The sequence below is a fragment of the Phascolarctos cinereus genome, unplaced genomic scaffold, assembly GCF_003287225.1.
Source record: "Phascolarctos cinereus isolate Bilbo 61053 unplaced genomic scaffold, phaCin_HiC Scaffold_4;HRSCAF=312, whole genome shotgun sequence".
NCBI lineage: Eukaryota > Metazoa > Chordata > Mammalia > Diprotodontia > Phascolarctidae > Phascolarctos > Phascolarctos cinereus.
The window spans coordinates 688,747,679-688,774,692 of record NW_027555847.1 but is presented as its reverse complement, the minus strand read 5'-3'; the positions used below and the strand labels follow the sequence as shown (position 1 = coordinate 688,774,692).

General features: G+C 41.8%; 1 protein-coding gene across 1 annotated transcript in view; it reads right to left on the bottom strand.

The window, feature by feature from the left end:
• RIMBP2 (RIMS binding protein 2) overlaps positions 1–27,014 on the bottom strand; it is a 435,603-nt gene that overhangs the window by 155,227 nt on the left and 253,362 nt on the right. Inside the window, 1 exon segment of the mRNA XM_078154256.1 lies at positions 14,174–14,263. The gene's annotated coding sequence lies outside the window, so the exon portion shown is untranslated.

The window sequence follows — 27,014 nt, the reverse complement described above, 5'->3', positions numbered from 1 at the left end:
CTTCTTGACCCTGTTTGGGGTTTTCTTGGCAAAAACACTGGAGTGGTTTGCTATTTCCTTCTCCATCTCACTTAACAGATAAGGAAACTGAGGCAAACAGGGTTAAGTGACTTGCCCAGAGTCACACAGCTAGTGTCTGGGGCCGGATTTAAACTCAGGTCTTTTCTCCAGATCTGGCACTCTATCCACTGCACCACCTAGATGCCCATGACCTAGGTGGCCATGGCAAAATCAGCTCCCTTCTCTTGGTCTCAGTTTCCTCCTCTGCAAAATAAAAGATTGGATTAGATGATCTTTAACATCTCTTTCAGCTCTAGGACTCTTTTTGTTTAATTTTGTGTCTTACTTTATTTTAGACTGGGTCTCCCTAACTCACCCAGGGTGAAGTTGTAGTAGCTACTCATAGGCCTGATCCCAATGCTGGCCAGTATAGAAGCTCTGACTGGCTCCGTTTTTTCAACCTGGGCCTGTTTCACCCCTCCTCAGGCATCCTGATGGCCCTTTGCTCCCGAGGGCTCATATTAGCACTGAACTCAGTGCAGACACCCAATTGGCTTTAATCTTACAGTGTTTCAGAAACCCTGAAGTCAAATAATCCAGCAGCCTCAGCCTCCATCAGTAGCAGGTATTATAGGTCTGCATCACCCAACTCAGCCCTTGTCATGATTTAAAGAACAATATGACTCATAGAGGGCAGTGTGGCATGATGAATAGAGGACCAGTTTTGGCTTCCAAAAGACCTTTGACACTAGCAGTGTGACCGTAGCCACACTACTTAACTTTTCTGGGCATCAGGTAACTCTCTAAGACCATAAGCTATAGACGAATTGCCAATCCATGTCAGTGGAGAGAATTTCAAGACCAAAAGTTTCCATTGATGGAGTCACAAGTCTAAACCCCCTTCCCCTTACCCAAATAAAAGGCTCATAGTTTGTTAGGGCTGGAAGAGACCTTTACAATCATGTTAACCCAATACTTCATTTTACGGATGAGTATCTTCATTTAAGAATGATGACCTTTCAGGGATGTCCATTTACTCCAAATCTATCCTTTGACTTCAGACAAGTGTGAGTCACCAGAAAGAGAGATCTAGAAACAGTTTCCCATTTACTTTCAAGTTCTTTTTGTTGTTGATGATGCAGAAAGAGTAGACCCATTTTAACCAAGCTGAACATTTGCTTTCTCCCTAAAATGTTTTCACATGAATCATGCTGCTATAATGGGTCTTCTGAAGGTCATGCTCTTTTGTGGGAGAGCTTCATTGATTCCACACACTGCATATGTCATGATGTTTGCTTAAGGTGACAACATCGGTACCAGACATGCAGAAGGTGGGAGGCATGAACTTTCCATCCCCTTCACTGGAATGCTGTTACCTGCCTGGAAGGTGTTCTTAGAAGAGGTCATGGTGAGGTTTTGTTGACAAGAGTGTCTTAAAAGAGTTTTGCTGTTAGGTGATTCATCAGACAGCCAGAGAGAAAAAGAACTTTCAAGTTCACAGGGGTGAAAATGTCATGATTGGTTTGTGACTTGCATCAAACCTAGAGGCATAGATCTTGTTGTTAACAACACCATTGGGGCTAGGGAAATCAGGGAAGAGAAAAAGAACATTATGGTTCAAGAGAAGCTATTTCAAAGTGGAATGGGCTACCACAAGAAATAGGAGGCTTCCAGTCACTGAACCAGAGGCTGAATGCTACCCACTACTGGAAGCCTGTCCTGATCCTCCTACCTATTGATAGCCTCTCCTTAGAAATTACTTCGTGTATATTTTGCATTAAATGTCATCTTCTCAATGATATTTTGCATTAAATTTTTAATGTTATCTTCCTGAGGGCATGTCCTTTGTGTCCCTGATGCTTGCATACAGTAGATGCTTAATAAGTGCATAGTGAATTCAATTGAATAAGGAGAGATGTAGATAATTTGAAGACCATTCAGAGGAAGGAAACTAGGATGGTGAAGAGTCTCAAGATCATGAGATGTGAGAATTGATACAGGAGAGACATCATGGCCATCTTCAGGTGTCTGAAGGATTATCATATAAAGGAGAGATTAGCCCTAGAGGAAAGAACTGAGGGAAAGGTATAGAATTTGCAGAGAGACATAGTGAAGCCTGATAGGAGGGAGTATCTCTGGACCATTGGAGTCTTCCCAAAACATAATGGCTTCCCAAGAGGACATGGAATTCTGGATCCCAGGAAGCCTTCAAGCAAAGGCTGGGGACCACTTATTGCTTGTGTAGAAGACATGTGGGATTACTGTTCTTGTGTGTGTTGCCCTAGCTGTCCACTGGGATCCTTGACAAGTCTAAGAGTTCTGTGATTCTTTGAAGTCCTTTTATAGCTTAAGAAGTAGAATTCATGTGTCACTGTTCCCATGCTTAGGACTTCCACAAAGCATAAATTCACAATTAGTCTTTGTATGGCAATTGACATTGTCAATAGGGAGACAACTAGGTAGCACCGTAGTGCATAGAGGGCTGAGCCTGGAGTTGGGAAGACTCATCTTCATGAGTTCAAATCTGGCGTCAGATACTTTCTAGCTATGTGACCCTGGGTAAGTCACTTGACTTTGTTTGCCTCAGGTTCCTCATCTGTTAAATGAGCTGGAGAAGGAAATGGCAAACCACTCCAGTATCTTTGCCATGAAAACCCCAAATGGGGTCACAAAGTCAGACATGACCGACAAGAACAATAAATCATTAGTAGAGACTAACCTGGAATTTTATTTGATGGATAGATATGGATAGGTCCAAGATTTAGTAGAGCCCAGAAAGGTCAGGAAATATGTTTTTAAGAGCCTTGGTCAAATATAGGCATCCAGGTAGTAGAGTACATAGAGTCAGAAAGAACTGAGTTCAAATCAAGTCTCAGACACTCCCTGGCTATGTGACTATGGGCAAGTCACCTCACCTTTGTCTGCTTCAGTTTCTTCATCTGAAAAATATGTAATAGCACCTACTTCACATGAGTGTTATGAGGTAATATCTGTAAAGTACTTTATTATGATGATAACTAATATTTATATGGAACTTCTATGAAGCGTTTCACAAATGTTATCTCGTTCGGTTCTCACAATAGCCCTGGGAAATGGGTGCTATAATTATCCCCAGGACAGTTAGGTGGCACCAGGCTGGAGTCAGGAAGACCTTAGTTCAAATCATGTCTCAGACACTTATCAATTGTGGGTAAGACTGGGCAAAACACTTGACCCTGTTTCCCTCAGTTTCTTCATCTATAAAATGAGCTGGAGAAGGAAACAGCAAACCACTTTAGTATCTTCGTCAAGAAAACCCCAAATGGAGTTATGAAGAGTTGGACACAACTGAAATGACTGAACAATAACAACAAATTATCCACAATTTCCAGATGAGGAAAATGAGTCTGAGGGAGGTCGAGTGACTTCTCCACAACTAGTCCCATAGTGAGTAAGCACATGAGGAGGGATTTGAAGGTATATCTTCCCAAATCCAACTGCAGTGCTCTATTCACCATGCCAAGGCCATTCCATATCTAAATCTATGGCAGTAAGTAGACAACAACAGGCCATAGTCACTTGGGAATCTTGTACATTAGGAGTGATCCTGGGCTGAGAATACATGAACTAGTCTAGAGGAGGAAGAGTGCGAAGAAGATGAACTTAAATGGGGTAAGTAGGTGGTGCAGTGGATAGAGCACCTGCCCTGGATTCAGGAGGACCTGAATTCAAATCCAGCCTCAGACGCATATCACTTACTAGCTGGGTGACCCTGGGCAAGTCACTTAATCCCATTGCCTAGCCAAAAAATTAAAAAAGATGAACTTCATGATCCCATTTGGCATTTTCTTAGCAAAGATATTGAAGCGGCTTGCCATTTCCTTCTCCAGCTCATTTTACAGATAAGGAAACTGAGGCAAACAGGGTTAAGTGACTTGCCCAGGGTCACATAGCTAGTAAGTGTCTGAGGCCAGATTTGAACTCTGGTCTTACTGACCAGTGCTCTCTCCACTGTGCCACCTAGCTGCTCCAAGCAAAGTACATTGCTTAGAAGTGAATTGGGTTATTCTAGGGGGTAGCAAGTTCTCCATCACTGGAGATCTTTCTAGCAGCTGATGTTGGACTTATCAGCAACACTGTAGAGAAGCTTCACGAAATCATAGATTAACAAGTGACCTCAGCAGTCATCGAGTCCGACCCCCTCATATTACAGATGAGGAAACTGAGGCACATGGTTAACCTAGGTGTAATCCTTCTAGGTTACCCCTCACTATATCTCACCCCTTCCCACACCCAATCTGTTTCCAAAGCTTGTTGATTTTATCTTTGTAACATCTCTTTCATACTCCTTTCTCTTCTCTGATACTGCTGCCATTCTGTTACAAGCCCTCATGATCTCAAGCCTGGACTCTTGTGATAGCCTGCCAGTGGACCTGCCTGCCTCAAGTCTAACCCCCCACTAGTGTCCCCAGCTTCTACTCAGCTGTCAAAGTGATCTTTCTAATGTGCAGGTCTGACCATGTCACTCCCTTATTCAAACTCTGCTGGCTCTCTATCACTTCTAGGATCAAATATAAAATCCTCTGTTTGGTGCTCAAAGCCCTTCCTAACCAGCCCCACCCCCAACCTGTCCGGTGCTTTTATACCTTACACCCTCCCCCTCCTCACATATTCTTCCATCCAGTGATATTAGGATCCTTACCATTCCTCAAACAAGGCACTCCATCTCCGGGCATTTGCAGGCTGTGCCTCACACCTGGAATACTCTTCCTCCTCATTTCTGCCTCCTGACTTCCCTGGCTTCCTTCAAGACCCTGCCAAAATTCCACCTTCTACAGGAAGCTTTCCCTACTTCCACCCCTTAATTCTAGTGAGTCCATGGAGGTTGACCAGTATCATTCTCAAAATTTTCCTCTCTCGATTATCTCTAATTTATCCTGTATTTAGCTTATCTGCGCAGAGCTGTTTTCATGTGGTCACACTCACGAAGCTTGAGTTTCTTGACAGCAGGAACTATCTTTTCCCTACCTCTGTATCCCTAGCTCTTAGCATATAGCAGGCACTTAATAAATGGTTATTGACAGATAGGCAGTATTCCTGTTATGGTGTGGGTTCAGTTACATGCTTTCTCAATCCCCTTCCAATTCTGGGTGTCTGTGATCTTTTCTCCCTACACATACGTACTTTCTCCAGGGGTTAGATGACAGACTCCCTGTAAGCAAAGACTGAGCTTCCATTTTCTTGTCTCCTCTTACAGGGGCTAGGAGAGGGCTCTGTGAACACTCAGCACTCTATTAATCATCACTGACCTCGTGAGGGATAAAGAAGACTCCCCCCAGTTATCTCTTTACTGCCGATTGGCTGGTGGCCTCTGACAATACCGCCTGCTTAATCTGCAATGCAAAGCTCTCACTAAGTGTGAGTGCAATTATACCCTCACCAAGCCTTCTGCCCAGGAGCATATGGGGCATGCGTGGAACGGGATCACATGGGGTGCACAGCCACTCTGTGCTGCCGTACCCTGTGGCACTGGCAGCTGACCCAGATTGCTGCCTGGGCCACAGGCCTGGTGGGATGATGAAAACACTCGGCATCCCTAGCTCCGCCAGGCTGCTGCTCATTTCAGCCCTGCTGTGGGCCCTTCTCTACCACCTGTGGGTGGATCGCGTGGGCCCAGAAAAAAATCGCTTCAGGAGACTGGAAGAGAAGTCAGTTTCTGGACACCTCGGGGCTCTTTTATTAACGCTGCCATGCAAAGCACAAGGAGTTTGCACTTGGCTGCTCCCAGAGAACCTCTGTCTATTGGTGCCCGGAGAGCCGTGTGCACTGGGAAGAATGCAGGAAAATTAATTCTGCTTCTGACTCTTCCGCTAACTCACTGTGTGACCCTGAGCCCGACACTTGATTTCTCTGGGGCTCAATTTCCTCAAATGGAAAATGTGGACATCAAGTCCTACCCTAACTACCCCAAACGGCTGTTGTGAGGTTCTGGGGTGACAATGTATTAGGAAGTGCTTTGGAAAACTGCAAGCACGATCTGCAGGGCAGCTGTGTGGGCCGCTAGGTGGCGCCACAGTGCATAGAGTTCTGGGCCTGAAGTGAGGAAGACTCATCTTCCTGAGTTCAAATGTGACCTCAGACACTAACTAGCTGTGTGATGCAGGGCAAATCACTTCACCCTGTTTGCCTCAGTTTCCTCTGCTGTAAAATGAGCTGGAGAAGGAAATGGCAAACCACTTCGGTATCTTTGCCAAGAAAACCCCAAATGAGGTCGCAAGAGTCAGACACAACTGAAAAATGATGGAACAATGATCATGATCTGCATTTGTGGAATTATTATCTTATTTTGAGAAGTGGCATGAGTACAGCAGATACTGGGGTTAGAGTAAAGAAGTCCTGGATTCACATCGTGCCACTAACATATACTTGATATGTCAACATGAATAGGTAACAGAATAACCTCTCTGTGTCCAAGGAAACCCTTTAAGACTATAAACTGTAGAGCTGCAATTGCTATGGAGGAGGGACTTGCTATGCTGGGAGTCCCTGCATCGATGAATTCATAGGTTTGGGAAAAACAAGTTTCACTTGAAGGAATCTGGACTCCCACCTATGTGGGTCCTCTCTCCAGCTGTGAGATCCCAGGAAAGTATTAATACTAGTGATAATAATTTATTATTACAAGGAAGGATATTGAGAAGTTAGAGGTTGAGAGGATCTTGATAAGGAGGGGGAAGGAACTAAGAGTATATAGTTGAGGGCCCCCCCAACCTGACATAGAATGTAGGGTTCTTCAGGGACTGTTTCATTTTTGTCTACAATTTTGTCTCTCCCCTGTCATTCCTAATGAATCAACATGCCTTTATTAAGTGCTGACTATGTACCATGTACTATGCTTGGCACCAGAGACGACAAGAAAAAAAGAGAAACAGCTTCTGTCCTCTTTAGTTTACATTTTATCATCCCCTGACCTCTCTCCACTGACTTTCTTTCCCCTATAATCCCTAATCCTAATTTTTCATTCATTCAAGAAACATTTATGAAGCACCTATTCTGTGCCAGGCATTGTGTTAAGCACTGGGGATACAGAAAGAGACAAAAGATAGTCCCTGCCCTCAAGGAGCTAACAATCGAATGATCTCTGCAGTAGCTACCCTGCCATGACTTCCAGTTTTTGTGTTGACCATTCCCTAATAAATCATACATTTCTTAAGTACATACTATGTTCTATTATTGTTTGTCATGTGTTCTGGAAGAGGGCTATGATATCAGGGAGGTGATGCCATGATGTGCAAGTGAATTGGATCTAAGTGAGGAAGGATTAGGTACCATGGTCAGTACCCATGATACAAGGGCACATGTAGAAGCAACCCTGTGTTCTTGAAAGCTCTGCTAGGGCAGCATAAGCTCTGGAAAAGCTACAAGTGTGGGACAAGGGATGTGACAGAGAAGGTGTCTTTTGTCTGAGGACCAAACAAGCTAAATTGGTTGAGAGTCATCTATTTGAGGGTGACAAATATTTCTGATGCAGAGACTCAAAAAATCCACCTGCCTGGGTGACTTTGTGCAAATAAATCATTTAACCTTCAAGGGCCTCAGTTTACTCTTCTGTAAAAATGAGGAGGTTGGACAAAATGACTTCTGAGGCTCCTTCCAACTCTAGATATAGGAACCTGGGTTCCCACTAATCTCAGGGAAAAGTTGCTATCTGAGGTGATAGAAGTACTTCTAGTGCCAAACCATCAGCTCCTTGGGGTACTTCAGGATTATGAAATTTTTAGCTACCCATTTCCTATTTATATTACCATCCTTTCCACTCAATCTGATTGCCTCCCTTCATCTATCTGACAAGACGACTGACTCAGGGGAGCTGCCACCGAATATTTTAGATGGTCCGATGTTCCCTCTTTGCATCGGCAGGCCAATTAGCTCAATACAGACTTCAGGGAAGAGGCAGGCAGAGTGCTTCTTGCATCCATAATTAAGAGTCCCGATAATGAATTTTGCTCTCCTGAGCTCTGCAACCAGTGAAAAGTTTGTAAAGTAGGCAGTGGAAACCAAGACCTGTCCTTCTCCAGCTTCCAGAAGGTTTCCATGTGCCCTTGAAACAGGGTTAATGCCATTACACAAATCTAAGCTGGCACTATGTGAGCAAGATTTGGTATTCCCTGGCACTCCATCATCTTTTTGGGCTCCCCTCAGATTCAGGTGGCTCAAAGTTTTTAATTTATTTCTTTATGTGAACATGCCAGTTTTCTCATCTATAAAATTGGGAGGGGGGTGTGGATTTGATGGCTTCTGAGATCCCTTCCAGTTTTACATCTATTGTTTTTTGCCTTTTTTAAACATAGTTCCTAGCACATAGTGGGTGCTTAATAGATGCTCATTGGCCAGTAGAGTTTCCCTTGGTTACATTATGGGCACTTTGAGGGCAGGAATTGTTTCACTTCTGCTTTTGAATCCACAGTACCTAGCATAGCACCTGGCACACAGTGGGTGCTTAATAAATGTTTATTGATCAATTGGTTAATGTCAGAGGTTATAGAATATGGAGGAAGTCACTGCAGAGGTCAGGCTCTTATAGAATGCAAGCTTCTAGAGGGCAGGAGCTTGCTTCATTTCTGTCTCTTTATCCCTAGTGCCTGCACAATTTTTGTTGATCAATCTGACAACTAACTGATTGCAAGATAACTCATTTTAATTCAGGCACTTAGACCCCACCCTTTGTTCTCTGCTAGCTAGACGAGAGAAAAACTGAGCCTGGAAAAGGAGAAAACACCAAACAAGAGCTCTGGGTGACCTAGGTCTTTGTTTGCTGGCCTCTTCAGGGCCCTGTCATTCTCTTTTTGCCTCTGCCCCTTTCTACTCCCTTAAAGCCATGCCACAAGGCTCCATTTACATGGCCATCTCAGGTAGGCAGTGGGGGTTCAAGTCGGGGGGGTGTGTGTCAAAACTTCCTTTGTAAGGAAGAAACAAGAAAAAGATGTACTGGGTGCAGACAGTGGTGCCAGGGATGTTAAATGGTGGCATGTTTGGGGGCATTATTAGAAAACCTGAGCCAGACCCCAGGAAGGGAGGCAAGAAAGCTGTGTGCCTGCCAAGAGGACTATTCACAACTCTGACTGGCTTCCAATGACAGCTGCCAAACATTTACCAAGCAGCATTACAGAGCAAATGCTCCGTGTTCTTCAGCCTTGAACAAAACAGTTTTTATTTTTAAAATGTGCGATTACAGGGATAAAAGAATAAAAATAAAAATTGTGATCTGTGATTATAATCAAATTAGCAAGCAACAATCTTATAAGCACTTACTGATCTCTTTTTATGTACTAAGCTCTGTGCTGGGCACTGGAGATTCAATGGCAGAAATCATAAACTAGTCCCTACCCTCAAGGAGCTTACATTCTATTATTCTCATCTCTACACTGATTTCCTCCATCATCCTTAAACTTGATATGTGCAGTATTTCTTCTCTATGTACTGACTGTTCTCCCTCCATTGCAATCAACAAACATTTGTTGATCGCAGCCCAAATGCCAGGCACTGTGTTAAATGCTAACAATATAAAGACAATAGTGAAATAGTACCTTCCCTCAAAGAGCTTATAGTCTAATAGAGGAGACAGAATATATACATAAAAGATATATATGCTATATACACATATGTACATATATAAATATATATGCATACATAACACACATACATATATAGAATGAATACAAGATAGTTCTAGGAGGGAGGGCATGATCAGATTCAAATGCTATACATCCAAAAAGCAAAGGCAAGATGAGCCAGCTTCACTGTCTAGTCTAGAGTTTATTTTGGCAGGATATTTTGCCTATTCAAAGTATTTTATAAGGAATGGGGGCATATCAAATTCCTCCCTCAAATGTATCAGCCTGTCTCTGACAACTGCAATTCCACCATTCCTTTTGTTTAAGACTATGCTCAGCCTTGTCCAAAAATGAAATGGGTTGCCCTATGAAGTGATGGAATCCCTTTTACTGGAGGGTTCAAGTACAGCACTCGTTGAGGGTGTCATGGAAGGGGTTCTTAGCCACTAGTTGGACTAGACGACTTCTGAGCTCCCTTATAGTATCTGTGATTTGGGGTTGTGTGAAATACCCCTAGGAAGGCTGACATGTTAATGCAAAATAGTTTAATAGAAGAAGAGTATATGATCAGAGATGACCAAAAAAAATGAAAAAAGAAAAAAATTATCCCAACCCCAAAAACTGTATGACTTTTTACATTGTTTAGTCATTTTTCAGTTTTGTCTGACTCTTCATGATGCCATTTGGGGTTTTCTTGGCAAAGATACTGGAGTGGTTTGCCATTTCCTTCTCCAGCTCATTTTACAGATGAGAAAACTGAGGCAAACAGGGTTAAGTGACTTGACCAGGGTCACACAGTTAGAAAATGTCTGAGGCTGGATTTGAACTCAGGAAAAAGAATCTTCCTGACTCCAGGTCCCATGTTCTATCCACTGCAGCACCTAGCTGATTTTTTGTAGCATAATATTTTTTTTTTAAAAACCCTTAAAAATTTTTTTTGCTAGATAATCAACTGGATCACTAAGTATTCCACAAAGGTAACATTCCATGCTTGGCTCCTACAGGGCACAGAGAATCTTAGAGGATCTTTGAGACCAATAAGACACAAACTATAGCATCAATTTCAAACTTCTCGTCTCTCTTGAAGCCCTCGATCCCTCCATCCTCCTCAGTGTAGAACTTCATTCCTACTTTACTGAGAAAAATAAAAGCCATGTATACTAAACTACTTCTCTGTTCCAGGCCTTATAACCTTCTATTCTTTATTTGTTTGCTTCTCTTTTCCTCTCCTCCATTCTTCTCTCCTTCTTTCCTCCCTTCTACCCTCCCCTCCTCTGCCTGCCCCTCCTCTTTTTTTTCCACCTCTCCTCCTCTTCCCCCCCCAATATCTCCAGTATCCTTCCTTGTTGCCTACAAACATGATTGGTTCCCCCCAACCTTAGCGCGCGCGCGCACACACACACACGCACACACACACACACCCTTTGATTGACCTTACTATTATCTTCATTTATCCACAGGCTCTCATCCTACATTTTTTCAAGGCCAAACTCCTAGAAAAACATACATACATGTGTTGGCTTCATTGCCTCACCTCCTACATACTGCTTTCTGTTATCGCTTTTGTCTGTTTCAAATTTAACACGGTGGTTCCAGCACTGCCCTGCTTGCATGTGTCCCCTGATGAACTCGTCTGCTTTCTGCTGTCCTCCCACTCACTCACTTCTCAATCCCTTGCAATCTGGCTTCTCACCCCATCACTCAGCTGAAACTGCTTTCTCTCTACAATGTCAGTAATGATGTCCTAAGTACTAAATCTAGTGGATATTACTGTTACATAGTTCTTGAATCCACTGTCCACACAGCTGCCAAAATGCTTCTTAAGGAACAGGCTTGAATCTCACTCAGAAACTTTCAGTGGATCCCTGTTGCCTCCAGGATGAAACATAGTCTCTTCAGCCTGGAACTTAAAGCTCTCCACAACCTAGTTCCCCTTACCTTTCTAGTTTGTTTTTTTCCCCACAGTACCCTCTCCCCACTCCTCAATCCCTAAGCATTCTATATTCTGTCCAAACTAGCTTTTCCTAGCTGCTTCCCAAATTCTATATTTATAGGAGCATAGATTTAGAACGGAAAGGAACTTCAGTGTCCACCTCGTCTGACCCCCCTCTTTTTACAAACGAGAAATAGGTATTTGCCCATGGTCACACCATTAACAAGAGACAGAGACAGGATTTGAACCCAAGTCTTCTCTGTCTGACATGCTCTTTCTGCTATAACACTTATCACATAGGCTGTTCCTGAAGCATTCACTATCATATCAGCACCTCTTAGAACTCTTAGCTTCCTTCACAACCCATCCCAGGTGCCAGGTCTTAATGGTCAGCCTTTCCTGGTCCTTCCGGTGGTTAGAATTCTTTCCCTCCTGAAATTAGCTTGTATCAACTTATCTGTGCACATGTTGTATCCATCTGGAAAAATGTAAGTTCTTTGAGGTCAAGGACTGATTTTTGTCTGTTTATCACTGTTGACTATTTTGCACAGAATAGGTACTTAATATTTTTAGAAAAATATTGGGATCAGCCCTTTTGTTTTGCAGAGAACCAGAGAAGGCAAGGGATTTAGTCAAGGTCAACAACCCTGGGAGGTAGGTGCTATTATTATCCTCATTTTACAGATGAGGAAACTGAGGCAGACAGCACTTAAGTGACCTTCCCAGGATCATACAACTAATAAGTGTCTTCGGCCAGATTTGGACTCGGGTCTTTCTGACTTTTAAGTCCAGAGCGCTACCCACTGTACTACCTGTTTTTCCTTATGAACATTTGAACCTCACTTTTATCTGAAATGGTCAAAGAGGGAAGAACACCACACATGCACACACACACACACACACACACACACACACACACACACAGGGGTAGAGGAATACATTTCACTCAACAGGCAAACAGGAAAGAAAGGGGAGTAGGAAATGAAGAATAAGAGGGAAGGGTAGATTCATGGAGGTATTTTTCCTAAGCAAAACAAACTCTACTCATAGAGGGGTAGATTGCAGAGAAGTGTTTAAAAGGAAAGAACAAAAGAGAAAGAACTTGTGATAGACTCTGGACAGGGGAAAGAGAAGAAGAGAACAGGAATAGAAGTAAATTGATAACATGAAACTGAAAAGTTTTTGCACCAACAAGATGAAGACATTTAAAATGAAAAAGGAAGCAGGTAATTGAGAAGCAAAATCTTTGTAGTGTATTTCATTGATAAAGGTCTCTTTTCCAAGGTATTTAGGAAATTGATTCAAATTTATAAGAATAAGAGGTATTTCCCAAATGATAAATAGTCAAAGGATAACAACAAGGAGTTTTCAGAGGAAAAAAATCCAAGATATCAATAGCCATAGGAAAAAAATACTCCAGAATCAGTAATAATTAGAGAAATGCAACCTCTCACCTATAAAATTGACAAAGTTGGCCAAAAGAAAACAAAACAAAACAGAAAATCACAAAATGGGAGGGGTTGTAGGAAAACCAACACATTTTGGTTGAACTGTGAACTGGTCTAGCCATTCTGGGAAGCAATTTGTGATTTTGCACCAAGAGTCACTAAGCTGTGCCCACTCTTTTACCCACTGATACTATTACTAGGGCTATCCATCAAGGAGAGCAAAGAAAGATGAAATGGCTCCATATGTACAAAAATATTTATAGCAGCTCTTGCTGTGGTATTTTAGAATTGGAAATTAAAGAGGCCGCCTATCAACTAAGGAATAGCTAAACAAATTATTGTATATGCATGTAATAGGATTACATCATGCTGTGAGACAGATGAAGATGATGATATCAGAGAAACCTTAGAAGATTGCTTTGAACTGATGCAGAATGAAATGTGCAAAACAAAGTAAACAATTTCTACAGTAACATTTAAAAAAAAACAAACAACTTAGAAACATTTAAGACCTCCGACACAAAGATCAACTACAATTCCAGAGAACCCATGATGAAACATGTTACCCGCAACCTGAGAGAGAGGTGATGGACTCATGATGTAGAATGAGACATTAGATATGTATGTGTGTGTATAGATAGATAGATAGATAGACAGACAGACAGACAGACAGACAGACAGACAGACAGACAGATAGATAGATAGATAGATAGATAGATAGATAGATAGATGATAGATAGATAGATAGGTAGGTAGGTAGGTAGATAGATAGGTAGATAGATAGATATAGATAGATACACACACACATATACATATATATGTGTGTATATATGTATATGCATATGTATTTAAGTATGTCTCATTATATATATATAGTCTCATTATCTATGTGTTTATACATGCATAGATATATATGAGATAAAGATAGATATATACACATACACATGTGGCCAACGTGGGAGTTTTGTTCAACTGTGCATTTTTGTTACAAGGGTTTTGTTTTTGTTTTTATTTTTCTCAATATAAGAAGTGGAGGTAGGAGGGAAAGAAACTGAATTTTTTTGATTGAAAAATAATAGCATTAATTTTTTTTTTAGAATTCCTGTAATGACCTGACCACTGGACCTCATGTCTATCTATAAGCAAAGCTATGTTGAGTGATTTCCCCCCGGGTCAGGTCAGTGAATGCACATGGTTACCTGCTCATACTGCAGTGCCTTGTGGGAAAGGTTAGCATACTGAAGTCTCAGGCGACTCTTCCCTTGTGCAGCATTCTTCAATTCATGCTCCTAGGAGAGAAGGAAATGGTCCCGTGAGATATCTTTTGTACAGGTTTTAAGAAGCCAGTTGGGTGGGTAAAGGGAGACGTGGTTGGGATAATAATAATGACTGAAATTGACAGTATGGTCTAAATGAGAGGCAATGTAGAGGTAATAGATAGAGTAATGCTCTGAGTTCAAATCATACTCCTGAAAAAATACTAGCTATATGACATTGGACAAATCACTTAACCACTCTGGGCCTCATTTTCCTCATTTGTAAAATAAAGTTGATAATATCTATAGTTTCTATTCCTCAGAATTATATATAATTTAAGGAAGGGAGGAATAAGCATGTATATAGCACCTATTAATGTGCTTTTAGGGGCAACTGGGTGGTACAGTGAATAGAATATTGGGCCTGATGTCAAGAAGACCTGAGTTCAAATCCAGCCTCTGACACTTTCTAGCTGTGTGACCCTGGGCAAGTCACTTCACCCTGTTTGCCTCCGTTTCCTCATCTGTAAAATGAGCTGGAGAAGGAAATGGCAAAGCATTCCAGCATCTCTGCCAAGAAAACAGCAAATCTGATCTCAGACATTTACTAGCTGTGTGACCTTGGACAAGTCACTTCACCCTGTGTGACTCAGTTTCCTCATCTGTAAAATGAGCTGGAGAAGGAAATGGCAAACCACTCCAGTACCTTTGCCAAAATAAAAAATCCAAACAAGGTCATAAAGAGTTGGACACAACTGAACAATATATTTTTACAAATATCTCATGTGATCCTTACAACAACCCTGTGAGGTTAAATGCTGCTATCATCCCCCTTTTACACTGAGGAAACTGAGGCAAACAGCAGTTGAGTGACTTGCTCAGGGTCACACAGTCAGGTCACATCTGAGTTCAAGTCTCCTTGACTCCAGGCCCAATGTTCTATTGACTGTACCACCTAAGTGCCTTAAGTAAAATAATGTGTGAAAAGTACTTCACAGACCTTAAGTCACCGTACAAATGTTCTTCTAAAGTTTGCAGAGCACATGCCCCATGTCATTACAGAGCTGTATGTAAGAACTCTGTATTAATTGGTTTCCCCAAATATTTTGAGAAGTGCATCAGGACTTGGCTGAGGTTACAGAATTAGTCAGTGGAAGAGCCGGAATTTGAATCCACAGCTATTGACTCCAAATTCTGTGCCCTTCCCACCACCCCATGAGGAGGAGGCAGCAGTCACTTTCCCAGATCCTGGAGTGAAAGTTGAAGAAGAAGGTCTGTTTCACGGTGTGCTTTCTTGGGGAAGTCAAGCCTGGGTAGAATGTTATGGTTGAACTTTCTAGAAAGCTAAGGGTTGAGGGTAGCAAATACTTGATAGAATGTGGGGGACTGGGAGATGAGGCAGGTGGGCAAAATCTAATTTTGCCCCAGGCCATCCTGCCTCTGTCTTTTGACCTGTATAAGCTTGGGGTCGTCACTTACATTCTCTGGGTCTCAGTTTCTCCAACTATAAAATGAGGGAGTTGGATTAGTAGGCCTCTGACGCCCCTTTCATCTCTAGGTCTACGATCCTAAGATTCCCCAGAGAAAGTTCAGGGAGGTGGGCAGGTAGTTTGGCAAGATGCCAATAACCACTCAAATTTATGTAGTACTAAAAGACCTACATTATAATTAATTATCAATCAATAAGCATTTATTAATCACCTACTGTATGCCAGGCACTGTGCCAAGAACTGAGGATACACAGAAAGATAAAAAGACAGTCCCTCCCCTCAAGGACCTCACAGTGTAATGTCAATTAATTTTTCATTGTGGCATTTTTCCTCATAACACTAAGAATTAGAAAATGCAAACATTTTTATTCCTGTTTTTTGGCAAGGAAACCCAGGCTCTGAGAGATGATGTGATTTACCCAAGGTTAACCAGCCAATAAGTAGAGACGCCTGGACTAGCATTAGCGTCTTCCTATTCCCAATCCCATGGTCTTGCCACTGCTTCCTAATAGCCCTTAAGTGGGCAATGTGGCATGGTGGAAAAAGCCTTGCCTGTGGCTTCAGTGGGTTCTTTCTGCCTCTGACACTTACTGCCTGGGTGATCTTGTAAGTCATTTGGTCCTCAGTTTCCTTATCTGTCAAAAGTGAGGAAATTGAACTAGATGGCCTTCAAGGTCACTTCTGGCTCTAAATCTATGATCCTATGAGCCTTTCCATTTCACTAGAGGGGATGGCACCAAGGAGTTGTAACAGTCAGGAGATGTGAGGTCTCTGGTTGAATGAAAAGGCATTTATTAAGTATCCACTGTGTGCCTAGCACTTAACACAAAATGGAGATAGTCCCCGCTCTCAAGGATACTGCATTCTCACAGGAGAAGGCAACGTACATAGGGTTGTAATGGCCAGAGCAGGAAGTTTGTATAAGGAGAATCACAGGGATGTTGAACTGACCCAAAGGGCAGTAGACTGACGCTCTTTCCAGGCGCCATGATAATGTTGATGTGATTATTGTAACCAAGCTAAAAAGAGGAAAGTACTTACAGCAGGCGGGGGGGTTGGTAAGTGAGAGCAAAGGCATGTTCTGAGGGGCAAGTTGGATGGGGAGATGGTCAAGGTGGACAGGTGTGAAACCTGGTGTGATCTGGGATTGCCCTGGCCAGTCTACACTCACTATGAATCAAGACAGCTCAGATCGACCCAGAGGGGGAGGGGAATGATCAATAGATTAACTTCTCCACAGAAGGGACTTCATGGATGACTCTATGGTAGAATCCAAAGGTTCAATCATTTACAATGGTATTGTAACAAAGGGATAGGGATAAGGACTGGATTCCACATTTACTTATTTGTGTGCATGTATTCCCAGTGGAATGTAAGCTAGTTGAGGAAAGAGATTGTCATTTTTGGCTGAAAAGGGGGGATGGGCAAGAGAAATATGGGGAAGGAGATGAAGAAAAGGAAGGGGAGAGTGAGGCAGGGAGAAAGATGAGTGGAAGAGGGGGCAGGACAAGAGGAAGAAGGAGAGGGGAAGGAAGGAAGGAGGAGAGGAAGAAAGGGAAAAAAGGAAAGGAGAAAGGAGGGGGGAGAAGAAGAGTGGCTAGAGAAAGGAGGATGGAAAAGGAGAAGATGGAGAAGGAGAGGAGGAATAGGACAAGAGAGCCAAGGGAAGAAAATGAAGATAAGTGGAAGAGGAGGCAGGGCAAGAGGAAGAAAGAGAGAAAGAAGGTAGGAAGAAAGGGAAAGAGGAAAACAAGAAAGAAGAGAAGAAGAAAGGGGGAAACAAGAAAAAGAGAAGAGGAGAGAAGGAGGAAAATCTTGGATTTAACAAAACCTAAAAGCTCCTGCCTAAATCACACTTTTTATGGGCCCAGAACTGGCTCCCTGTTTGCTACAAATTCTATAAAACGCAAATCCCCAACTATTTCTCACTATTATTTGTGTTGCCTTTGGGGTCCTCAGTTGGTGGGAATATCACTTGCTCTTGACCGTATGTGAACGGCTTCTAATTAAGGTTGACTCTGCATCCACATCCTGGAGCAGCTGAGACAGTGATTTAGAACAGGTCAGTGCCATGGTGACAGAGAAGAAATCTCAATAACTCTGCTTTAAAAAAAAGATGAGGGGAGGAGAGAGGAAGCCAAACTCACAGAGACAAGCTCTTCTACTCAATATCAGTGCTTTTCTTCTGCAAGAAACCATTCTTGCACTTTGAAATATAACACCCAGGACAATTCTGGCTTCCCGCCTTCTTAATCTAAAGTGCAAGAGGGTTTAGAATCTCAATTCAGTTGGATCCAATCCAACAAATATTTCCTAAGCACCTACTACATACCAAGAATTATATCAGGGGCTGGGGATGCAAAGACAATAATGGAACAACCCCTGCCTGTCCTCAAGGATCTTACATTCTATGAGGGATACAATATGTATGCAGATTAGTAAATACAAATTACATGCAAAATAAATACAAAGTAACATATGAAAGTAAATACAATGTAATACTTCATGGGGGCAGTTAGGTGACACAATGGATAGAGTGATGGGCCTGGAGTCTGGAAGACTCATCTCCTGAGTTCAAACCCAGTGTAGACAATTCCCAGCTGTGTGACCTTGGACAAGTCACTTAATCCTATTGACCTCAGTTTCCTCATCCGCAAAATGAGCCAGAGAATGAAATGACAAAACACTCCAGTATCTTTGCCGAGAAAACCCCAAATAGGTAATGAAAAGTAGGACATGATTGAAAAACAAGTGAATAAATGAAAGGAATACTTCATACATGTAAGGTAAATACAAATTGACTTGGGGGCTAGGGAAAGCCTTTAAAATGGGGAGGAAGGAACCAAAAAAGTTCTTTTGAAGGAAGTAGTACCTGAGCTGAGCCCTGAATTTAGCTAAGGTTTTGAACAGACATTGAGCACAACTCGTGAAAATGCATGGTTATGGGAAAAGAAATACCATGTATAGTGAATAGTAAACAGGTCAATCTGCTAGAATTCAAGGAAACATGTTGGGGAGTAATGTGAAAATACTAGGATGATATGGTGAAGCCAAATCATGAAGCACTTCAAAGTCTAAAATGAGAAGTTTGTATTATATCCTTGAAGCAATAGGGAGCCACCAAAACTCCTTGAGCAGGTGAGTGTCATGTTCAGACTTGTTTTTTGGCAATTTGCTGTGTAGACCCCTGATGCCAAGCTTAAACAAAGATGGGGGCCACTATACTATATAAGAATCTCTAGAGTTGTCACATTGACTTAGAAAACCACATATGAACATTATCTTTTTTCTATTGTATTTTTATTTATTTTGTCAAATATTTCCCAATTGTATCTTAGTCTGTTTGCTATGGCATCTGAGTTTTGCTGGCTGAGTTTGACACCTCTGATTATAGAGGACAGATTGGAGAGAGAAGAACCTGGAGGTAAAGAGACCAATTGGGAGGCTATTATGATAATCCAAGGAAGAGATAATGTGGGGTTTGAATTAGGATGGTAGCCCTGACAGTGGGCAGCATGAGTTGGATGCCAGAGATGTGATCTCAGGAAAAAAAAAAGATAATTTGTAAGATTTAAGTAATATCTGACCTCTGTACTCTTCTGGGAGAGACTTGGGCTCTCAGACAAGCCCTTACCTATTACTCTCCATTGACATAAATGTTATCCCCAATTTATATGTGAATACGTTGAAGTCAGGGCAAGTTCTAAGCAGGTGGAAATATATATACATACATACATACATACATACATACATACATACATACATACATACACACACACACATATGTGTGTGTGTGTGTGTGTGTGGGTGTATATATATATATATATATATATCTGAGTCTGTGTCATATCAGGGTGCCTCATGTTTCCGTTACTAAAGCCATTCTTTCGGCTTTTGTGTCTCCACAAGTTGTTTATATTACTTGAGAAGGGCTACACACTAATCCATCATTCACTGGAACAGTCATATGATTCATAAGAAATGGAGGCTCATATAGGGACATGAGGCTTGGCCAAGGTCACACAACAAGTAAGTGGAGGAGCCGGAATTCGAATTCAGGACCATTGACTCCAAGTCCAGTGGCCTTTCCCAACCCCACAATGAGCAGCTACATAGCAGTCACTCATCCAAATCCTGAGGTGAAAGGAAGGGAGAAAAGGAAGGTCCGGTACATGGTATGCTTTCTTGGGGAGGTCATGCCTGGGTAGAATGCCATGGTAGGGCTTTCTAGGAAGGAATCCAAATATGGAAAGAATGCAGGGATTTGGGATATGGGGTATATGGGCAAAGGCTAATTTTTTCTTGGGCCATCCTTCCTCTTGTGACCTGTATGAGCTTGGGGAAATTACTTAACTTCTCTGGGCCTCAGTTTCCCCATCTATAAAATGCAGGGGTTGGATTAGAAGGCGTCTGAGGTCCCTTCTGTCTCTAGATTTAAGATCCTGTCATCCCCAGAGCAAGAGCAAGGGAAGTGGGCAGGTGGTTTGGCCAAGGTACCAACAACATCTCACCTTTACATAGCAGTAGGAAATCTACCAAGCACTTGTTATGTATCAGGTAATTTCATCCTCATGGCAATCCAGTGAAGAAATAATAATAGCTAACAGTTATATAGAGCTTACTATGTGCCAGGCACTGTGCTTTACAATTATTATCTCATTTGATCCTCAAAACAACTTTTTGAGGTAGGTGCTATTATTATTCCCATTTCACAGATGAAGAAACTGAGGCAGACAGGTTAAGCGACTTGCCAAAGGTCACACGCCTAGGAAGTGTTGGATGTCACACTTGAACTTAGGTCTTCCTGACTCAAGGCCTGGCTCTCTATTCACTGTGTCGCCTACTGCCCCAAGTAAGCACCACAATATTCACTAAACCCATTTTACAGAAGTACCATTGCCGAGGTCACATTGCTACCTGAGGCAGAATTCAAATTCAGTGCTCCAATGACTCAAAGTCTTTTTTTTTAAGTTCTATGGATTCCTTCTGTTCTTTCCCAGCACAATTTGTTCATTTCTCAATATACCAGTTCTACCATAGAACCCTCCTTTGCATCAATCAATAACCATTTATTAAGCACTTACTGTGTTCTAGGTACTAGGGGTTTGAACACAAAAAAAGAGTTATTATTTTCTCTTGTACTGAGAAAAAGAGAGAAGTCAAACTGAATGATAACAGTGGCCATGTCTGACAGAACATGAAACATTTCATACCTTTAATCAGGCGTGTTCTAGAACCAGCCCATACCCACCAGCTCTCAAAAGCTGATTGTTAAATGTTTAAATATTTGAAAATGGCAAATAATACAAACTGGGGTTGGATTTATCATTTTGTTGATTGTCTAGACTTGAGCAAGTAATGGAGAAAAGGTTAAGGATGTGGGTGAAACTGAAAAGTGTGTCATATATACATATTTTTCCAAAGAGCTGGTTGTTAAAATTTACCAGCACACCTCTTTCTTTCGTCTTCCACTTTTGCTCTCTTCACCCCACCCCCACCCCAGCATATCAAGTCTAGTGCTCTTCAGCCTGCTGAAATCACTCAGGAACACGAATGTGAAAACAAAGAGTGCTCATTAACCTAATGTTCTGAGGGAAAAGCATGCCTCTTGGACAGGAGACAGCAGGACGTGACAGACAGGCCCAGCATTCTCACTGAGAAGGCTAGTACATGTGCAAGGATGAGATTTGAACCTCTCAATCAGTGAGCATTTATTAAATACCTACCATGCACCAGGCAGTCTCACACAAGTCAGACATCCCCATGCTGTTGGGGATCTTAAATTCTATTGGGGGTGTGTGTGTGTGCAATATGTTCACAGGTAAGTGAACAAAACAAATAAGAAGTGGTAGGGGTAGGGGTGAGGAGAGGAGACAGATTCTAGAATCTGGGGCAATCAGGAAAGCCCTCTTGAAGAAGGCCCTTGAACTGAGTCTTGATTGGATTGTAGAGGGGGAAATTTAGGGGCATGAGTTGAAGTGAGTAGCAATTGAAGTCCCTTCTAGCTCTGAAATTCCACAATTCTGAATATAGGAAACTGGCTAAGAGCCTACCCATTTAAGGCGAGGGGATGACGGGCTTAGCTTCTTACTGTCACTCACCTAGGCAATGGAGAATGCTTTCTTACCATGGGTCACTGAAGCAGTTCTGGCAAGGTCTCTTAAAAGAATAGAACCACAAGATGAGAAATGTGCATTGGAGAACGGGGGGGGGGGCAGAAAGGGTTAGAAGTTAGAAGTCAGAATGGATTAGAGAATTAAAGGATCATAGATTTGGGGCTGGAAGGAGCTTAGAAGCCACAGAGCCCAAACCTCTCATTTTACAGATGAAGAAACTGAGGCACCAGATAAATCAATTCTGAAGAGTCACAGAGAGTAGAGACACTAGTCAAAGATATTGTGAAGAATATCAGGCTCCAAGTTTTCCTGTCCGTGAAAGGAATAGATGATGGGAGTAATAGATGAGGACTACAAGTGACTTGTTGGTTCAGAACTTTAGTTGTTCTGTAATGGACCAGCTTCCATAAAGCACATTAGAAGTAGGTACTACTAGTATCTTCATTTTTCAGATCAGGAAACTGAGGCTTAGAAAGGTCAAGTGATTTGCCCAGAATCACACAGCTAGGAAGGGTCTGAGGCCAGATTTGAAGTCAGGTCACCTACAGCAATCAAATCTAGCATGTAGCACAGTGCCTGGTACATAGTAGGCACTTAATAAATGCTCATTGACTGACAGGTCTTCCTGACTCCAAGGCTAGCATTCTATCCATTGTATCATCCAGCTGTCTCAGAATGATTTGAACCCAGGATAATTTTGGATATGTAATATATTCATGTTTTAATTACCTGACATTTATTTTATATATATGAGGGAGGGAGGGAAGGAAGGAGAGACAGAGAGAGAGAGAAAGACATACAGAGAGACAAATAGGCAGAGGGACAGAGACAAAGATACAAATAGAGAGAGAGGGGGAGGAAGAGAGAGAGAGAGGGGGAGGAAGAGAGAGGGAGAAGGACAGGAAGAGGGAGGGAGGGAGGGAGGGAGAGAGAGAGAGAGAGAGAGAGAGAGAGAGAGAGAGAGAGAGAGAGAGAGAGAGAGAGAGAGAGAGAGAGAGAATTAGGTAATAATGGATAAAGTGCCAGGCCTGGAATCAGGAAGACTTTAGTTCAAATTTTAACTTACTAGCTGTGTTACTGTGGATAAGTCACTTAACCTCTGTTTTCTTCAGTTTCCTTAACTATAAAATAGGAACAATAATATCACTTACCCCTGTTGTGAAGATCAAGTGAGATAATGTGTAAAGCACTTAGCACAGTGCCTGACACATGGTAGGTGCTATATAAATGTGATGATGATGAAGGAGGAGGAGGAGGAGGAGGAGGAAGAGAAAAAAAAGAAAAAAGCGAAAGAAGACTACAGGGATTCTTTCAGTTCTGTCTTTGTATGCCCAGTATCTGGAACATGCTAAGAACTTAATGAAAGTGTGTTGATTGATATGATGATGCTATAAACACAAACCCACACATAGACACAATCAAAACATAAAAACTTAGCGCTAAATTGTAGGGAAAAGGTCTGTAAGACAATGGAGAACTCACATTTCTTTCTAAAGCATTTTGGTCTACAAGATGCATTCCCCACAACAACTCTGTGATGTAGAGGGTACAAGTATTATCATCTATGTTTTACATCCGGGGACACTATTAGAGTCATGGAAACCAACCCTTGCTCACACAGCTAGTAAATATCAGAGTCAGCACTTGGACAGAAGGCTTCCCACTGTCCTTCCCACAGTAGCAGGCTTCCTCTTAGAACGTCTAAAAACCAACCAGCTGCATTCAGTTTCAAAGCCCTGTTTACAGCTTTAGATGTGTCCATAGCAAGAGAATGAATGAATGCATGAATAAATGAATTAATGAATGAGCTTCAAACAGTCAGTATATACCAATAACTTGACTAGGAGTGGAGACATAAACACAAAAGTGAAGATAATCCCTGTCCTCAAAGAGCATACATTCTAATGGGGGAAATTAGACAACTAGCATTTGTGAAGTGCCTACTATATATCAGGCAATGTGCTTAAGCCCTGGGAAACAGTACAAAAAGGAGACTGGTTGCCAGTAAAGAATATTTTGATTTGGAAAGTTATAGAGATGGTGAATAGAACCACAGGGGAGTAGAGTAACCTACCCTTCCCATAAGTAAGGACAGAATTTATTTGATCATGATTCCAGAATTGGAAAGGGGGTAGAGTGATTGCATGGTAGCTGTTGAAAGAGTGGGGAATGAAGAAAAGCCAGTATATCTTAGAATATATTTCTGAGGAAAACAAATAGTCAGTGTTGGAATTTGTGCAAAGGCGAAAAGAATAATGAATACTCTGTCTCCAGAGACAAGGCTAAGGGCTTATGATGTTGAACTGTCTTAAAATTTATACAGAGTTATTTCAAGGACCCTAGGATAAGAAAGAGCAAACTGAAATTGGGAATGAAGCCCTTTAAATGAGGTTTTAAGAATAACAGGATTGGAGGATTGTTGATTTAGAACTGGCATGAATCTTAAGAATCATTTAATCCAACCCTCTCCTTTTATAGAAGAGGATATTCAGGACCAGAAAGAGGAAGTGATTTATCAAAGGTTATATGGATAGTAAGGAACTGAGCCAGGATTGACAAGCGTCAATAACCTCTTAGCAGTAAGGGTCACTGATTGGACCCGTATATTGTCAAAAAGTCCACTTGTAGGTCCAAGGCTAAAACAGATGCCAGAGAGAAAAAGAAATGCAGAAGATACAATTGAGAAAGAAAGAGAGAAGAAAAGAGAGAAAGGGACAAAGGCAAAGAGGCAGAGAGAAACAGAGACAGAGAGATAGAGACATTTCCATTCCTTTACTCATCCTATTTCCTCAACTTGGAATGTCCTTCCCACCAGCTCTGATAGTCTGGTGCCACCTTCTCCTTTCTAGGAGGAGTTTGGTACAATGGAAGGATCTATGGATTTGAAGTTGAAAGACTTGAATTCAAATCCAGATTCTGCTACCCACTACCTACCACGGAGACAAATCATTTCAGCCCTCTTGGTCTTTGTTTTCTCATCTGTAAAATGAGAGATTTGACTCGATGACCTCTAAGGTCCCTTCCAGCTTTAAATCTATTACCCATGATTCCCACCTCTCTCCAAAGTCCAATGGCATCTGCTTTCTATCTCTTATTGCATTTTTGCATATATTTCAAATCTAATTAATGTGTACATATAGTCTCCCCCCAATAGAACATTAAGTTCCTTGAAAACAGGGGCTGATTTCATTTTGTCTCTGTACTCGCAGTGCTTAGTACATATTAGGCACGGAATATATGCTTAATTGACTGCTGCTTTTTATGAAAATTGTTTGCACACCTGCTTAGTACCACAGAATGGAAGGATTGTGAATTTTTCATCTGAATCTGGGCCCTGGCATTTAGTATCTATGGGGCCCTAGGCAAAACCTTGCTAGCATTAAATCTAGGATGTCTGAATTTCCATTTTTCTAGTATTTTAAGGTTTGCAAAGTTCTTTCCCCAATATGGCCAGAGGTATAACTGAGGTAGGGCAATCAGTCCACCTTTGTCTTAGCACACTAAAATTTCAAGAGTACAAAAATATTAGAGATGCAGCCTAGAATGACACAGTCTTCTCTATCTCCTATTTAACATTTTTTTTTGTATTATTCTCACAGCATAAACTGCAAAGCTGATCAGAAAGTAACTTCACATTGCCTGCCATGGGATCTGTGAATCTGCCTCAGGCACCAAGACTTCTAGTTACTGCTCTATCAAAAACCCAATAAGGCGGCTCATTTCTTTTACAAATGTTTCCAGGCCTCAGTTCCACATCCAGAAGATAAAGAGATTGGACTAAGCATTGTTGAAAAGTGTTTCTCAAATTTGTTGCAAAGTATGCTGAAATACCTTTAATTTTAAAAAAATGAACTTTATATTGTTTTTAATAGACATTAAAAACAATAATTTTTGAGGACTTTGCCATAAGGGTTCTGCCAAAGTTTTGGTTAGGCTGCAGGATTTTATCATTATAGAAAAGTTTGAGTACCACTCTAAGTCTTTAAAGCTTGTGGCCTAACTTTCTCTCTATTCTAGGACAAAGACCCTGTCTTTATACTTGCATCTATATCACGCCTTACTAAATGTTTTCTGGATATATAAAGCAGTTAGAGGAGGCATTATGGCATAGTGAAAAGAGCTTGGAGTTAGGAAGACCTGGTTTCAGGTCCTATCTCAGATACATACTAGGTCTACAACCCTAATCCTTTCATCTCTCTGGGCCTCAGTTTCCCCATCTGTAAAATGAGGGGAGTTGGACTCAGTGACCTCTGAGGTCCCTTTCAGCTCTAGATCTTTGTAGCCTACGATCTCTAACTATGATCCTGAAGTGATGAGCTGAAGACCATTTGCCAGTAAGTTGTAGAAGGTCTTGTCTGGGCATGACTTGCCTACCATGGCCCCAGAGCATTGCAACTAAGGTCATACGCTGGTGGTATTAAGGTAGGGGTTAGTGCCCCTAACTTAGAGAAAAGGGCACTGAGGTTATAAGGGGTTTATTGACTCCTGCAGTAATTCCTCATTTGTTGTTATTGTGGTTCAATTGTGTCCCACTCTTTGTGACTCCTCTTGGGGTTTTCTTGGCAAAGATACTGGAGTGGTTTGCCATTTCTCCCTCCAGCTCATTTGACAGATGAGGAAACTGAGGCAAACAATATTAAGTGACTTACCCAGGGTCACCCAGTTAGTAAGGGTCTAAGGGCAGATTTGAACTTAGGTCTTCTTGGCTCCAGGCCTGGTGCTTTGAGCGCTCTGGCTTGACCTACCTGCTCTGCTAATTCCTCCTTGCTTTTAGGATAAAACTTCAAACTCCTTAGCCTGTTATATAAAATCCTTCAGAATCCAACTCCAGTATAACTTTCTAGCCTTATTCCACCTCATTTACTTCCTATCACAAGCTTTTATTTCTAGCCAGCCAGGACAACTAATTTCCCCCCCAAATCTAGCAATGTTGTTACCTGCCTATGGGCCTTCATAAAGGCTATCCCTCCTACCAAATGCACTCCTCCTCCTAATCTCCCCTGAAGAAATGTCCTCTGTAAGCAATATTCTACAAACGTATCAAGCACAAATTGGTACCTGGAAGTGATTTTAGAAGTCACTGAGTTGAATCCCCCCTCATTTAATAAATGAAATTGAGACACTGAAAAGTGAAGTAATTTGTTTAAGTATCAGATAGGATTTGAACTCAGACCCTCC